Source organism: Saimiri boliviensis, chromosome 10 (genome assembly GCF_048565385.1).
Source record: "Saimiri boliviensis isolate mSaiBol1 chromosome 10, mSaiBol1.pri, whole genome shotgun sequence".
Classification (NCBI taxonomy): domain Eukaryota; kingdom Metazoa; phylum Chordata; class Mammalia; order Primates; family Cebidae; genus Saimiri; species Saimiri boliviensis.
Window position 1 is genome coordinate 9332344 of NC_133458.1, and position 17806 is coordinate 9350149.

The following is a 17806-nucleotide window of genomic DNA, read 5'->3' on the forward strand; positions in this document are numbered from 1 at the left end:
AAAACCGCATCTCTACTAAAAGTACAAAAATTACCTGGGCATGGTGGTGGGTGCTTGTAATCCTAGCTATTCGGGAGGCTGATGCATGAGTAATTGCTTGAATCGGGAGGCAGAGGTTGCAGTGAGCCTAGATCATACCATTGCACTCCAGCCTGGGCGATAGAGCAAGACTGCATTTAAAGATAAAAAAGAAAAAGAAAGAAAGAAAGAAAAAATAATAAAGAAATGACAAGCATTTGAACAGAACCAGCCCAGTTACGTAAATGAGTTAGTTCGTTGCAGAAGGGGGAAAAAGGACAGTTTTCAAAATATGAAAGAAGACTACAAGGGGAAGAAAACAAAAAAGCAAGTATTCAATGTAAAAATCACACAGGCCGAGGGAGATTCCTAGCAGCACCTTGGAAGAGATCAAAAGATAAATAAAAGGGCTTCTTTTTTTAAATAAGGAAAAAAAGCAATTAAATAATTAATGGAACCCTTTATGATTTTATGGGCAAAAGGATTCTTTAGGGACAAAATGGATACTTCCTTCGGATTGAATAGAATTCATCACCTCAGTTTGTAACCAAGACAGTTTTGTTAGAATAGGCAGGTAGCCAGGCATGAGCAGGCAAGGGAGGCCCCCGGGAAAGAAACTTCTAGAAAGGCAGCCCGTTGACTGTCTCCTTGGAGAGGCCGACAGCCAGCAAAAAGAGGACAATGGCTACATTAGCTACACCTGGCCTTGCGGCTGGGCTCCTCTCGACTGAAGAGACGTATGAGGTGCTGGCCTGAGATAATGAGGTAAGGATCAACGTAAAATGAGCAGTTTGGAGTTATTAAGTCAAATAGCTAAAAATTCAGGATCTTTTAGGTATAATTGACAAAGGGCAATTTGTCCTCAGAAGTTTTTTTTTGTTGTTGTTTTTTTGTTTTTCTTTTTTTTTTTTGAGACGGAGTTTCCTCTTGTTACCCAGGCTGGAGTGTGCGATCTCGGCTCACCGCAACCTCCGCTTCCTGGGTTCAGGCAATTCTCCTGCCTCAACCTCCCGAGTAGCTGGGATTACAGGCAGGCGCCACCATGCCCAGCTAATTTTTGTATTTTTAGTAGAGACGGAGTTTCATCATGTTGACCAGGATGGTCTCGATCTCTTGACCTTGTGATCCACCCACCTCAGCCTCCCAAAGTGCTGGGATTACAGGCGTGAGCCACCGCGCCCGGCTTGTCCTCAGAAGTTTTAAAATGAAATGGGAACAAAGTAGGATGGCGCGGTGGCTCACACTTAGAATCTTAGCACTTTGGGAGGCTGAGGCAGGGGGATCACATGAGGTCAGGGGTTTGAGACCAGCCTGGCCAGCATGGCAAAACCCCGTCTCTATTAAAAATACGAAAAATAACCGGGCACGGTAGTGGACGCCTGTAATCCCAGCTACTCAGAAGGCTGAGGCAGGAGAATCACTTAAACTGGGAGGCGGAGGTTGCAGTGAGCTGAGACTGCGCCACTGCACTCCAACCTGGGTGACAGAGTGAGACTCTGTCTCAGGAAAAGAAAGGGGGGGGGGGTAATGGAAAAAAAGAGGGATTTTTAAACTGTGACCCTGCTCTAAGAGGATAGCTCCAGGGGAAACCAGTGCAGTGGTACCCAGCTCAGGACTGCCTGGGAGAATTGACAGAAAAGAATGTGTTACAGTGGAGGGCCTTGACTATCAGTTGTCCAGGTCCCCGGTGTTTTGAACAAAGACTTGAACAAAATGCACCAATAAAGTAGCAGAGGGATGAAACCGAGGAATGAAGCAGTGAAAACCGGAATGTTCTTTTTTGAGACGGAGTCTCACTCTGTTGCCCAGGCTGGAGGGCAGTGGCGCTATCTCAGCTCATTGCAACTTCTGCCCCTGGGTTCAAGTGAGTCTCCTGCCTCAGCCTCCTGAGTTGCTGGGATTACCAGCGCCTGCCACCATGCCCTGTATTTTTCGTAGAGACAGCTTTCACCATCTTGGTCAGGCTGGTCTTGAACTTCTGACCTTGTGATCCACCCGCCTTGGCCTCCCAAAGTGCTGGGATGACAGGCATGAACCGATGCGCCCTGGCTGGCGAAAGCAGGGATTTATTAAAGTGAGAAAATGCTCCGCAGGGTGGGAGTGGGCCTGAGCAAGCGGCTCAAGGACCCCGTTACAAAGTTGTCTGGGCTTTAAGTAGTCCGTTTGAGGTTCTCATCGGCTACCCCTTATTTGGATGAATGACTCGGTCTGTGGCTAATTAAAGGTTGAGGTGAATTGGCACCCTATGCAGATGAGTCCAAGGCACTCTCCTTTCCATCTGCGCTGTGGGGGAAAAGGGAGGGTTGCAGGGAAAGTAGCCTTTGCTTCTTTGCTACTCAGGGTGGGGAGATGGGGGATTCCCTTTTGGTCTAGCTTTAGGAAGTTTGCATTGATTGGCCTTAGGTTCCCTGCCCCCAGACCCAGGTATTTTCCTTTTGATCCAACTTTGGGAAGCCATCGTGAATTGGCCCTGGATTTCCTGCCCCCGGACCTTGGTGTTTTCTCTTTAGGAAGTCAGCACAAATTGGCCTGACGTTCCTTGTCTCCGGACCCTATTCTCTTGCCTCAGATGCACTCACCACACATGTGAACCAAATAAGCTGTTGAGGGGAAAGCAACTATTTCTAAAGGAAAAATTATGCCTGTTTGGTGTTTTGAAAGAATAAAAAGATAGTTTCTCATTGTGTACGCTTGAATATTTAGTAGACATTTCAAATTCAACATTTCCAACATTTCCAAAGTCAAACTCCTGATTTTCTTCCCCTAGCCTGTTCCTTTTGAAACAATAAAAATTTCCTGACCCCTTTGCAGGACTCATGAAGGATGTGGTTTATCTAGTCAGCTCAGAGCTCTCAACCCCTCACAGGAGGGGAAGCATGTAGGTGAGTGGGGGTGGGGGCTGGGACGAGAAGCTCTTGCTTCTGGGCCCCAGTAGGAGTAGACCTCTGTGCAGCCCCACGGCAGCATCTAGGGGGATACCTGTGACCCCTGGAGTCCCAGAGAGCATGTGTGACGGTACACCCTTTTAGCTTTGCCACAGGACGGCTTAAGTGTTTAACAGCTCAGTGTGACAGCCGTTTGTATCCCGAGCTCTTGTTCGGTATCCAGGAAGAATCAGGTGGTGAAAATGAATTGAAGATGATAAATGCAGGGGATTTTATTGGCAATGAAAGTGGCTCAGGCTGGGCGTGGTGGCTCACACCTGTAATCCCAGCACTTTGGGAGGTCAAGGCGGGCAAATCATGAGGTCAAGAGACCAAGACCATCCCGGCCAACATGGTGAAACCCTGTCTCTACTAAAAATACAAAAATTAGCTGGGCATGGTGGCGTGTACCTGTAGTCCAAGCTACTCAGGAGGCTGAGGCAGGAGAATTGCTTGAACCCAGGAGGTGGAGGTTGCAGTAAGCTGAGATCTTGCCATGGCACTCCAGCCTGGCAACAGAGCGAGACTCTGCCTAAAATAAATAAATAAATTAAATAAATAAAAGTGACTCTCAGTGGGATGGAGAGCTGGAAAGGAGATGGAGTGGGAAGGTGGTCTTCCCCTGGAGTTCCACAGTCCCCCACCAAACTCTTCTCTGAGGTGCTGCTGTCAATTCATTACTCTGAAGTCAAACTGTTTCTTCTCTTCTCTCCTTCTTTGCCACTCTGCTGCCAGTGGAACCTGGGGTTTTCACGGGTAAATGACGGGGGCAGGGTGACCCAAGGTGGTTTTTGAAAAAACAACATTCAAGTGGGAAAATGGGGATGTAAAGTTCTCACTTTGGGCCGTGGGTTGAGACTTAAGGGTGGGGCCTCACTAGAGACAGTCTTCTGCCCAGCATTTTCCTGCCTCCTGTTTGAATCACATCCCATCTCAGTGAATAGAAACTCCATCTTCTAGTTTCTCAAGTCATAAATGTAGATATTTCTCTTTTTATCTCAAAACTCTCACTTAATCCATCAACAAATCCTGAGAGCTCTACCTTCAAATGTATCCTGAATCTTACCTCTTCTCACCACACCCTCCAAGACATGGATATGTACTTCAGAGACTCAAAGCAGATTTCATGGAAGACCTCGCACAGTAAGATTTTATATATATATATATGTGTGTGTGTGTGTGTGTGTGTGTGTGTGTGTGTGTGTGTAGTTTCACTTGTTGCCCAGGCTGGAGTGCAATAGCATAATCTCAGCTCACTGCAACCTTTGCCTCCCGGGTTCAAGCAATTCTCCTGCCTCAGCCTCCTTTGGCAGGTGGATCACTTGAGTCCAGGAGTTCAAGACCAGCCTGACCAATATGGTGAAACCCTGTCTCTACTAAAATATTAAAAAAAAAAAAAATTAGCCAGGCGTGGTGGCATGCGCTTATAGTCCCAGCTACTCAGGAGGCTGAGGCAGGAGAATTGCTTGAACCCGGGAGGTGGAGGTTGCAGTGAGCCAAGATCACTCCGCTGCACTCCAGCCTGGACAACAGAGTGAGAAAAAAGAAAAAGAATAAGGAAATGGCCACCAGTTACAAAGAGACCTGGGGATAAGGACCAAGAAAAGCACAGAAGTAGACTGACTAGTAGTCACTGGCTTTCTTTGCGAAAGTTTAGTTAGGAGGTAAGGAATTCCTCTGGACAGTTACAATCTTGTTGTTAGTGGTGGAAAAGATCCAAGCGGTGGCATATCTGTATGGGTTCATAGCAACTTCAGTCCTTGTCTCCTCAGAAGAAATAATTTGACTGAGGGGCATAAAGCAGAAAAAGAAACCGAGGCAAATTTCAGAGCAGGAGTGGAAGTTTATTTTAAAAGGCTTTAGAACAGGAAAGAAAGGAAAATTCGCTTGGAAGAGACCCAAGCAGGTGCCTGATGGTCCGAGAGAGAGGAGAAGACAGCAAAAAAAGGGGTCTTTCACCTTGATCCTAGGACTGCATAGGATCCCCTCCTTCCCATGATTCTTCCCTTAAGGTGGGCTTCCCGCATGCACAGTGCTTTCCTTACCCTTTGGGGGCACACAGTGTGTCTAGGGAGTTACATGCACGCCCATCTGAGGCTTTTTTCCTCTTTCCAGTGGCATGTGCCCCCGGAATGTCATACTTTGCCATTTTTTCTCCTTTTTTTCTTAGATGAAGTCTCACTCTGCACCCCCAGGCTGGAGTTCAGTGGCGCAATCTCGGCTCACTGCAACCTCCGCCTCCCGGGGTTCAAGTGATTCTCCTACCTCAGTCTCCTTAATGCTGGGATTATAGGCGCGCGCCACCACACCTGGCTAATTTTTTGTATTTTTAGTAGAGACACGTGTCATCGTGGTGCCCAGGCTGGCCTGGAACTCCTGACCTCGTGATCCGCCTGCCTCGGTCTCCCAAAGTGCTGGGATTGCAGGCGTGAGCCACTGCACTCTTCCGGCGGTTGGTTTTACAGACAGAAAAAGCTTGGGGGGAAGCAGAAACAGAAAACTAAAAATGGGTTGGTTGTTTCAAAGTTACTTTTCTTCTAAACGTTAAAGCAGAGGGGTCTTCCTTATCATGCTGGCCTGTTTGGTCAGATAAGCATCTCCGTTTGCCTTGGTGATGCGGCACTTTTGCCTGAGTAACTCCATTTTGGTGTGGTCTGTTGGACCCTAGTGCGGGAGCTGAGTTCGAACCCACGGCCTCCTGTTATTTTATTTGATAACACACTTTCATTTTGAAGACAGGCGGCTTGAAGTAGAAAAAAATTGAGACAGAAAATGGCGACGTTACACATGCTCCAAATCTGCAAGTCCCTAATGTACATACCGATCACATTCAGATGCAATCTCGTGTAACCCCAAAGGAGGAGGGGGTCAGCGCTCAGGAGGGCCTGGAGCAGCTCCAGTTCACATTCAGAGATCCAGGGAGCCCAGAACGCACAGCGCCGCAGGGGCGCCTCCCGCCAGCAGGCGGCGCTGTGCACGGGATCCCAGCTGGAGCTGTGTTCAGGAGCCGAAAGGCAGCGTTATCCTGCCCTGCGTGTCCCCAGGGCAACGGCCGCCGCCCGGCGGGATCCCCGGGTCGCGCGGGGTGGAGGTGGGGCTGAAGGGCGCAGGCCCCGCCTAGGGGGACCACACCTGCTTTTCCTCCGCGAGACTAGAGCTCAGACTCCGGGTCTCAGACCCTCGTCGGGCAGTCGCGGGAGGGCTCGGGCTCGCAGAATCTGCGGGTGTTGGGGCTGCAGGTGTTGGGGCCCGAGCAGTGGAGGCAGGTCCGCTGGCCCCCGAGGACTAAGCGGAGTCGGGCCGTTCCCGCCCGGAGGAGGCGCCTCCCCGAGGCTGCCTTGACAGAGTGACATCTGCGGGGGCGCCCTGGGGCCTGGACAAAGGGCGGTGAAGAAAACACAGCCCTCGGCTCTGCGGTCCTGGGAACAGAGACGGCGGCTTTTCGTCTTCGTTTCCCATCGAGTGTGGGGTCCCAGTGTTCGCATGCTGTGGAATCAATGAATTAATCAGTGCAGGTGTCCCGCACGCACCCCGCTGACTTTGCTCAGTCCAGAGCTTTCTGAGAGGGTCTGCTTCCCTAAGCTCAGCTTGTGGCCGGAGACCCTGCTGGGTGAGGTGCAGATTGGGAACAAGAACAGGAAATTACGGGTGAGAAAAGGAAAGGATTCCCATAAGGGGCACGTGTGAAAGTACAATGCTAAATTACAATATTAGGCACTTCGATTTTCTTTATATTTAAGACAGAGTCTCGCTCTGTCGCCCAGGCTGGAGTGCACCGGTGCGATCTCGGGTCACTGCAACCTCGGCCTCCCGGGTTCAAGGGATTCTCCTGAGTAGCTTGGATTACAGGCACGCACTACCATGCCCGGCTAATTTTTCATTTTTAGTAGAGACGGGTTTCACCATGTTGGCCAGGCTGGTCTCAAACTCCTGACCTCAGGATTTGCCCGCTTCGGCCTCCCAAAGTGCTATGATTATAGGTGTGAACCACTGCGCTCAACCTAATTTTTGTGGTTTTGGTAAAGATGGGTTTTCACCATATTGGCCTTGCTGGTTTTGAACTCCTGACCTCAAGTGATCCCCCTGCCTCACTCAGCCTCCCAAAGTGCTGGATTACAGGGGTGAACCACAACGCTTGGCCTGGCACTTGCTTTTAATTACTCAGCTTCCTGAGTAGCTGGGATAGCAAGCACTAGCCACCACACCTGGCTAATTTTATATTTTTAGGAGAGATGGGGTTTCACATGTTGGTCAGGCTACTCTGGAACTCCTGACAGGAGATCTGCCCACCTCGGCTTCCCAAAGTGCTGAGATTGCAGGAGTAAGCCACAGCACCTGGCCAAGAACCTTTTTTATTTATTTTTTTAATTTATTTTTATTTTTGAGACGGAGTTTTGCTCTTGTTACCCAGGCTGGAGTGCAATGGCGTGATCTCGGCTCACACAACCTCCGCCTCCTGGGTTCAGGCAATTCTCCTGCCTCAGCCTCCTGAGTAGCTGGGATTATAGGCATGCGCCACCATGCCCAGCTAATTTTTTTTGTATTTTTAGTAGAGACAGGGTTTCACCATGTTGAACAGGTTGGTCTCGATCTCTCGACCTTGTGATCCACCTGCCTCGGCCTCCCAAAGCGCTGGGATTACAGGCTTGAGCCACCGCGCCTGCCCTACCTTTTTTACAAATCATGTTTAGTAGTCACACCCTTTAGAACTGGAATTCTGTGGAATTCTCTTTGGGAAGTACGGTGAATTTCTTATACAAAGGACAGAGCAATTAATTCTTCCTGTGTAGGTTTCACTAAGGAAACGTCAGTTGTTCTGGGCCTTAAATGATTTAAAAAAAAAAAAAAAAAAAAAAAAAAAAAAAGTTTTCCTAGGTTAAGGAAATGGGAGAGGGCATTTCAAGAGGGTTTGAGAAAAGACAAGGGGTGGCGAAAATGGAGTGTGTTCAAGACTGGCCTGCTCATCTTTTCTGGCTAGATCATAGGGTTCTTTGGGGGAAAGTAGCAGGAAATAACCTGTGTTAAGCCAGCTCATGGACAGCCTTGAATGCTACATTGGATTTGGCCTGCATCCTAAAGGCATTAGGCTGCCACGGAGGCTTTAAAGAAGAGAAGGGTATAATCTGTATATTGGAAAGTTAACTGATCATATGATGTAGGTTAAATGAATCTAGATAAATTGGAAGAAAATGGCTAGATAAGAGGCTATTTCTGCTGCAACTTCTCAACTCTGCAATTGTAATATGAAAGCAGCATAGACTATACATTAAAAAGTGAGAGTGGCTGTGTGCCAATAGAAATTTAGTTACGAATTCTGAAACTTGAATTACATATCATTTTTACATGCCATGAAATATTATCCTTCTTTTGATTTTTTTTTTTTTTTTTTTTGAGACAGTCTTGCTCTCCAGGTTAGAGTGCAATAGCTTGATCTCAGCTCACTGCAGCCTTTACCTCCTAGGTTCAAGCAATTCTTGTGCCTCTACCTCCCAAGTAGCTGGGTTTATGACAGCTTTTTTTTTTTTTTTTTTTTTGAGATGGAGTCCCACTCTGTCATCCAGGCCGGAGTGCAGTGGTGCAGTCTTGGCTCACTTCAACCTCCAACTCCTGAGTTTAAGTGATTCTCTTGCCTTAACCTTCCAAGCAGCTGAGATTACAGGTACTGGCCACCATGCCTGGCTAATTTTTTTTTTTTAAATTTTTAATATAGAGATGGGGTTTGCCATGTTGGCCAGGCTAGTCTCGAACTCCTGACCTCAAGTGATCTTACTGTGTTGGCCTCCCAGAGTGCTGGGATTACAGGTATGAACCACTGTGCCTGGCCCTTCTTTTGACTTTTTTTTTTCCAATGGCTAAAAAAAGTACAGCTGGTCATGGTGGCTCACAACTGTTTCCCTTTGATGATTGAGTGCTGCCCCTTGGCCCCTGCCACCTTGGGGTCCAATTACTCCCATCGTATTTAAATTTTGTAGTTGAGTGACTGTAGTTCCCACTGTTATATCTGACATACAGAGAAGAGCGATTACAGGACTCTTCAAAGATGCAGGCGCTGCCCTCACAAATCTATTTTGCAAGGCATTGGTCAAGGGTATATATTCTGGACCTTCCCAGCTGGGATGAGTAGGTCTAAAGTGATTAATACACTCCACCATCCCAAGCTCCCTAAGCCTTTGGATCCCTCGCTTTACATTAAACCAAGGGAGATCAGATATTTATAGCTCACTCACAGTGGACCATCTTTTAATCCATAGTTCAGCTAACCAAGCAAATACTTTTTTAACTCCCTGAACTGTAACATTAAATGCAGAGTCCCAAATCAATAAATTCAGCCTGATCCTGTTTAGTAGGCCCAAATCAATAAATTCAGCCTGATCCAACTCTATGTTCCTTCTACCTTTTTTTTTTTTTTTTTTTTGAGATAGGGTCTTGTTCTGGTGCAATCTCGGGTCACTGCAGTGGCTCATGCCGGTAATCCCAGCATTTTGGGAGCCCAAGGCGGTGGATCAACTGATGTCAGGAGTTCGATACCAGCTTGGCCAACATGGCAAAGTCCCATCTCTACTAAAAATATAAAAAAATTAGCCAGGCGTGGTGACCCACGCCTATAATCCCAGTTACTCGGGAGGCTGAGGCAGGAGAATTGCTCGAACTTGGAGGGGGAAGGTTGTAGTGAGCCAAGATCATGCCACTGCATTCCAGCATCAGTGACCCAGCCAGACTCTGTCTCAAAAAGAAAAGAAAATTATGCTAGAACTTCCTTATTCAGTGAGAAAGATTGATGAGAGGAAAACAGCCTCTTTCCTGCTGAATAGGAAAGAGGAAGGAAGCAGCCATAAGAACTGCCGACTCAATGCCACGGAAGCAGAACTGAGACAGGGAAAGCTCCTGTTCACATCATTGGAGCCCTAGACTAAGCTACACCTGAATTTACACTATGCCAGGATGCTGGTTACAACAACTAATACAATTTCCTTTTTGTTTAGGACACTTTAGAGTTGAATTTTCTCTTACAAAATAGAGAGTCCTAACTGACACAGAAATTGTTAGCTAAATGGGGGGTTGCAAGTAACAGTTGCTAAACTATGGAACTGGCCGCATAGAGTGGGGTGAAGGGAGGGAAGTGAGGACCCTCCTGGAAGTTGACAGCCTTTGTTAGGTGGGAGTCATCATCTGTGTTTCTCAAGACGAGACCACATACATACTAATATGAAGCACTGGGGACTTGGTAGGAAAAAAGTTTAGGTATTAATAGCTTGCTTCTTTCAGCCCTCAGCAAATACCCAGAAAAAAAGAGACAGCCTTATCCTGAAAAGTGGTCACTTTGTAAACAAAGACGGGAGAAATATGGCTTTGCTAAGAGGGACCCTTTCTAAACTTCTGCAATTTCTTCACATTTCAGTGCCAATTAAATTTCTTCGGGTAAAATTTAAATTAATGATTTTATTAAGAATTATGGGCCGGGCGCGGTGGCTCAAGCCTGTAATCCCAGCACTTTGGGAGGCCGAGGTGGGTGGATCACGAGGTCAAGAGATCGAGCCAGGAGGTGGAGGTTGCAGTGAGCCAAGATTGTATCACTCCACTTCAGTCTGGGTGACAGAGGGAGACTGTGCCCCCAACACCAAAAAAAAAAAAAAAAAAAAGAGTAGTATGAATACCATGATTGCACTTAGTAAAAATTCCTGTCCGTCTTTATACTGTCCTCTCAATTCAATGCAGAGAACTTTTGAGAGTAAATTCCCTCAGTTCCCATTACCCGCCAAACAAGGACGTTCTCCTACATAACCACAATACACCATCGAAATCAGGAAACTGGAACGGTACCATCAAAATGATACCATAACCATCCAAACCAGAAAACTGGAATGATACCGCCAATCCTTAGGGCTGCTTCCAGTTTTGACAGTCGTTCCAATAATGTCCTTTTGGCAAAAAGAGCCAGTTTAGAGTTGCCTGTTGTGTGCAGCTGCCCTTTCTCTCTAGTCTCTTTCAGTCTAGAACAGATTCATCCTGTTCTTGACTTCCATGGCCTTGCTGCTCTTCAGGACTACAGAACGGTTATTTTGTCAAATGCCCCTTAATCTGAGTGTGTCTAGTGTGTCTGTCTTCATGAGTAGGTTCAGGGTCATTTCTTCCGGGGGATGTCCAAGAAGTGATTGCCTGTTCCGTTCATCTCAGCAGGTGGCACACGACTTCAATTTGTATCAATACTGGCGATGTTCACTTTGATCACTTACTCTAGCGTCTGCCAGACTTTTCCACTAAGGAAGTTGCTTTTTCTCCCTCTTGATAACTTTTAAGTATTTTTGTGATTTTTGTGGGGATAATTTGAAATCATGTGAATATCCCATTCCTCAAGTGTTCCATGTATTCCTCTGCAGATTTTATACTTCTGTGACTCTTAGTGTCCTGTAGTCCTGTTTTATCCCATGGGTTGTAATCAATCCTTCTCGCTCATTATTTTGATGCTCTGTCTCAGATTTGGCCAGTGGGAGCCCTGTACACACACATCACTGCCTTTTGCGTGTCCCTGGAATTCTCTGAGCGACTTTCTTCCTCTCCCTGCACAAGAAGATGTTCTGGGCTCATTTATAATTTCCCTGTCCTGACACTGGAATCCACCATTTCTCAGAGAAGCCCTTGCTCCTTTTAAATGAAGAATGGTTAGAAGCCAAGAACTGGACATGGGATGTGCTCGTGGCTATTTAAGTGTGGCCACGTCCAGGTTCTCTCAGTGGGCAGAGCTAGGATGTGAATACGTGGGACACACATGCGAACACAGAACACACGTGCATACATGGAACACATGCATACATGCAGCACACAGATACATTTACACTTACACTTATTTCTATATATTTTAAACATTTTTACTGCTTTTTTGAGGTCTCATTAAAAAATAAAAATTGCATATATTTAATATGCACAACGTGATGATTTGATACACACGTACACTGTGAAATGATGATCATGACCAAGCCATAACACATCCTCCACCTCCCCTAGTTACCATTTGTGTGTATGTGGCGAGAACACCTGAGACCTTCTCTCAGCACGCTGCAGGTACACAACACAATAGTGTTAACTGTAGTCACCATGCTGTATCTCCAAATAGATTATTTTTATTATTATTTACTTATTTTTTGAGACAGGGTCTTGCTCTGTCACTCAGGCTAGATTGCAGTGGTGCGATTTCGGCTCACTGCAACATCCGCCTTCTGGGTTCAAGCAATTCTTATCTTTCGGCTTCCCAAGTAGATGGGATTACAGGCATGCACCACCACAGCTGGCTCATTTTTGTATTTTTAGTAGAGACAGGGTCCCTCTATATTGCCCAAGCTGGTCTCAAACTCCTGGCCTCAAGTGATCTGCCTGCCTCGGCCTCCCAAAGTGCTGGGACTACAGGTGAGAGCTACCATGGCTGGCCTCCAAATCTATTTTTTAAAATGACTTTAGGTGCTGTGGGTCATGCCTGTAATCCCAGCACTGTGGGAGGCCTAGATGGGAGGATCACTTGAGTTTGAAAGCTCAAGAGCAGCCTGGGCAACACCATGCCTGGCCAGCAATGTGTTTTGGTTAAAACAGTTCATGTACGATTTGGATGGAAGGCAAAACCAAGTCCTTGTAAGGAGGGAACTGAGACGAATTATCTGCAGCCCTCCAGCCCCGGACTCCCCATTCCCCCACACTCCAGGTCTCCCACTGTCTTCTGCCATTTGCTTTCTAAACTACAACCCAGTCAGCTCCCCTGCTCATTTCTTGGGCCTTGTCGTCCAGCCCCTTGGAAAACAGCTGGAATAGACGATCGGTTCTGAGTAGCATGGCCCTTTTATTTCGGTTAGATGCTGGTGAGAGCTGCTACCTGCAGCATTCCTGATAACGTTTCTCCTGGAGCAATCTTTCTTTCTTTCCTTCTTTCCTTCCCTCCTTCCTTTTCTTCCTTCCCTCCCTCCCTTCTTTCTTTCTTCTTTTTTCCTTTTTTATTTGAGATGGAGTCCCGCTCTGTTGTCCAGGCTATAGTGCAGTGGCGCGATCTTGGCTCACTGCAACCTCTGCCTCTGGGGTTCAAGCAATTTTCCTGCCTCAGCCTCCAGAGTATCTGGGACTACAGGCACGCACCACCATGCCTAACTAATTTTTAAAAATATTTTTAGTAGAAATGGGATTTCACCATGTTGGCCAGGCTGGTCTCGAACTCCTGACTTCAGGTGATCCACCCGCCTCAGCCTCCCAAAGGACTGGTATTACAGGTGTGAGCCACTGTGCCCATGCTCCTGGAACAATATTTCTACTACTGCCATAAGATATGTGCTTCGCTGTGCTTTTTAGTTGCATTAAAAGTCCAGCAAAATGGCTACCACAATTCCAAATAAAGGCTACAATCTTGGGAGCATGACTGGCTTCATTTTCTCTTCCTGGCATCACAGAGTCTTCAGGATTTGGGGGTTTTGTTTTGATTTTATGTTCCCCAGTACCTTGTGCCTGTAGTAAAATATGGGAGTTCCAGCCCCTGCATTGTGCTTTCACACGTCCAGCTCAAGGAATCTAGACCACCTCATGACGCTCTCTCTGTGCAGACTACATCACTCTACCACCAGATTCGATACCCCAGATTGAAATGGTGGAAGATTCATTCTTCAGGGACCAAGGGGGAAAGGAGATTATGGAAAGGGTGGTTTACCTTCATGCCAATGAGCATTTGTATTTGAAGAGCATTAAAGCGTGGTTGTTTGGAGCAAGTCTGACGGGATTAGGGGTGCTGACATTTGAAGCTATACGTTGGCATGACCTAACTTCCTTTTCTTAGTATTCTTGTCATACTGGCAGAATTCGGGTTTGGGAAATGGAAATGACAACTGGTAAAAGGCCTCGGTCTAGATGGGCTAAGAGATGCTGGCTTGTTCATTGGTCTATTTATATTATATGTTATGCACATTATTTATTAATATAGAGACATACGTGTACATGTGCACGCACACACAGACACACATACATATATATGTGACATTGTGTGTATGTGTGTGTGTGTGTAAATACAAGAGGTGCAGCCCTGGATGGAATTAGAGGGACAGTGCCATTCTGATGAGCCCAAGCTGAGTCACAATTGAAGACTGGGAAGACACACTGGAAATACTGTATTTCTATCTCTGAGATAAAGCTTTTAAGGCCCAAAGAAGTTACCCTCAACCTGAGATTAGAACCCAGATATTTTATTATTATTATTTTGAGATAGAGTCTCACTCGTGTTGCCCAGGCTGGAGTCTAGTGGCGCAATCTCGGCTCACTGCAACCTCTGCCTTCTGTATTCAAGCGATTCTCCTGCTTCAGCCTCCCAAGTAGCTGAGATTATAGGCGCCCACCAACATGCCCGGCTAATTTTTTGTTTTTAGCAGAGACGGGGTTCACCATGTTGTCCAGGACGATCTCCAACTGCTGACCTTAGATGATCCACCTGCCTTAGCCTCCCAAAGTGCTGGGATTATAGACGTGAGCCACCACACCTAGACCTCTCTCTCTCTTTAACCATTTGGGAATAGTCCACAAGTCAAATATTTGTATTCTGTTTGGTGCTTAGCTTTGTTTCAGCACTGAGGGAGATGCAGAAAAATGGCAGCACAGTATTTCAGAATCAGTGTAAGTAATGTTTTGGGAGAACAGAAATGTCCACTAAATTGAGACGAGGCCAGGTGTGGTGGCTCACACCTCTAATCAATCCCAACACTTTGGGAGGCCGAGGTGGGCGGATCACCTGAGATCAGGAATTTGAGACCAGCCTGACCAACATGGCGAAACCCCGTCTCTGCTAAAAATACTATATTAGCCAGACATGGTGGTAGTTACCTGTAATCCCAGTTACTTGGGAGGCTGAGGCAGGAGAATCACTTGAGCCCAGGAGGTGGAGGTTGCAGTGAGCAGAGATTGCACCACTGCACTCCAGCCTGGGCAACAAGAGTGAAAGTCTGTCTGAAAAAAAAAAAAAATTAAGACAAGTTCTGATAGCTTATAACAAAATGCCAAGTGTGTTAGCTTCCTAAGGCTGCCATAACAAAAACTACAGGTTTGGAGGCTAGACGTCCAAAATCAAGGTGTCAGCAGGGTTGGTTGGTTCTTGGAAGCTCAGAGGAAGAATCTGTCTAGTCATCTTTTTTAGCTTCTGGTGGTTGCCAGCAATTCTCTTTTCCTTTTTTTTTAATTTTCTTTTTCTTTTTTTTTTTTTTTTTTTGAGACAGGTCTCACTTTGTCACCCAAGCTGAAATGTAGTGACACAATCATGGCTCACTCTAGCTTCAATGTCGTGGGCCCAAGTGATCCTCCTGCCTCAGCCTCCCAAATAGCTGGGACTACAGGTGTGTGCCACCACACCTGGGCTTTCTTTTTTTTATTCCTGGATGGAGTCTCACTCTGTTGCCCAGGCTGGAGTGCAATGGTGTGATCTCTCAGCTCACTGCAACCTCCGCCTCCCAGGTTCAAGCAATTCTCCCACCTCAGCCTCCTGAGTAGCTGGGATTACAGGCACACACCACTACACCTAGCTAATTCTTTGTATTTTAGTAGAGTTGGGGTTTCACCATGTTGCTCAGGCTGGTCTCAAACTCCTGAGCTCAGGCAATCTGCCCACTTTGGCCTCTCAAAATGCTTGGATTACAGGTGTGAGCCACTGCGCCTGGCCTAGCTAATTATTTTTGTTTTTATTTTGAACAGCCCCCTAAAGGATTACAAGTGTGAGCCACCTTGCCCGGCCCGATTACCGACAATTCTTGGTGTTCTTCCGCCGTAGCCGCAACACTCCAATCCCTGCGTGTGTCACCACGTGGCCATCTTCCCTCTGCTTGTCTCTGTGTCTCTTCCTATAAAGATACCACTGAGATTGGATTAGTGACCCACTCTACTTCAATACAACCTCATGTTAATTCATTACATGTGCAATGACCGTTTCCAAATAAGATCACAGTCTGAGGTTCTGAGAAGGACATAAATTTTGGGGGGACACTTTAATTCAGGTATAGGAAAATGGCAACCCAGTATTTCAAAACTCAGTATTCCAAAACTGTTTGCAGGAGAAGACAAGTGTACATCAAATAAGGACCAATTACAATAGCAAATAATGAGGCTGGGCGCAGTGACTCACGCCTGTAATCCCAGCACTTTGGAAGGCCAAGGTGCGTGGATCATTTGAGGTTAGGAGTTCAAGACCAGCCTAGCCAACATGGTGAAACCTGTCTCGACTAAAAATACAGAAAAAAAAAAAAAAAATTAGCTGGTCATGGTGGCATGCCTGTAATCTCAGCTACTTGGGAAGCTGAGGCAGGAGAATTGCTTGAACCTGGGAGGTGGAGTTTGCAGTGAGCTGAGATTGTGCCCCTGGCACTCCAGCCTGGGCCACAGAGTGAGACTCTCTGAAAATTAAATAAATAAATAAATAAATAAATAAGCAAATAATGAAATGCCAAGCATGAAAGAGTTTCATGTGGGCTGGAATAACTGGGTAAGTCTTTGGGAATAAGATGGAACTTGGGTAGGCCATTGAAGGAAAGTGAGGGCAGGCATTTTGAGGTGGAGCACAGTGAAGGTAACACATGGAGGTGAGGATGATCCCAGGCCAAGCAGGCAAACAGGCTGGTGATGACTGGTCTAGCACAAGGGGGAGAGATATGCTTTTGAAACTGGCCCAATAGTCCCACAGACCATTGTTTTCAGATAAACATAAAAATTGACCCTTCTGCTCACTTGAACCCAGGAGGCGAGGTTGCGGTGAGCTGAGATCATGCCACTGGACTCCAGCCTGGGTGACAGAGCGAGATTCTGTCTAACAATAAATAAATAAAATAAAATAAAATAAAATATTGTATTTTAGGCCAGGTGCAGTGGCTCATGCCTATAATCCCAATACTTTGGGAGGCTGAGGCAGGCAGATCACTTGAGGTCAGGAGTTCAAGATCAGCCTGGCCAACATGACAAAAAACCTGTCTCTACTAAAAATATAAAAATGAGCCCGGTATAGTGGTGCATGCCTGTCGTTCCAGCTGCTCGGGAGGCTGAGGCACAAAAATTGCTTGAACCTGGAAGGCAGAGGTTGCAGTGAGCTGAGACAGTGCCACTGCACTCCAGCCTGGGCGACAGGGCAAGATTCTATCTCAAAAAAGAAAAAAAGATTTTTTTTTTTTTTACTTTAGTTTATTTTGGCCTGAGCCACATAAATGACTCTCTGGATTTCTAAATAAAACTATAATGTTCTAAACTAGGACTTAATATGTCACATATTAATTGTCTAACCTTATGTTAGACAAGTTTGAACTCTGAAATGATTTTTCCTCTCCTCATTGCATAGAAATAGTTTTTCTCCTGAATTTAGCAGTATACAGAAGTGTGATTTGTGGGAGGACATCAGCCTTTTTTTCCATGCACGGCAGCTCACATCTGCAATCCCAGCGCTTTCGGAGGCTGAGGCAGGCAGATCACTTGAGGTCAGGAGTTCCAGATCAGCCTGGCCAACACGGTGAAACCCCATGCTACCAAAAATACAAAAATTAGCTGGGCGTGGTGGTGCATGCCTGTAATCCCAGCTACTCGGGAGGCTGAGGCAGGAGAATCACTTGAACTCAGGAGGTGCAGGATTCAGTGAGCTGAGATCATGCCGCTGCACTCCAGCCTGGATGACAAAGACTCCGTCTCAAAAATAAAAAAGACTATATATCTTTCTTTAGGGCTTTTTGTACAATAACAATGAAATCAGCTTTGCTGACAATTTATTTTTTATTTATTCATTTTAAAATATGAAACACTTCACAAATTTGTGTGTCATCCTTGCACAGGAGCCATGCTAATCTTCTCTGCGTTGTTCCAATTACTTTTTTCTTTTTAATATA

At 46.3% G+C, this 17806-nt stretch overlaps 1 pseudogene; it reads right to left on the reverse strand.

Annotated features, from left to right (window-relative positions):
- Positions 1 to 17707: 17707 nt before the first annotated feature.
- Positions 17708 to 17806, reverse strand: LOC120365449 (U6 spliceosomal RNA; annotated as a pseudogene).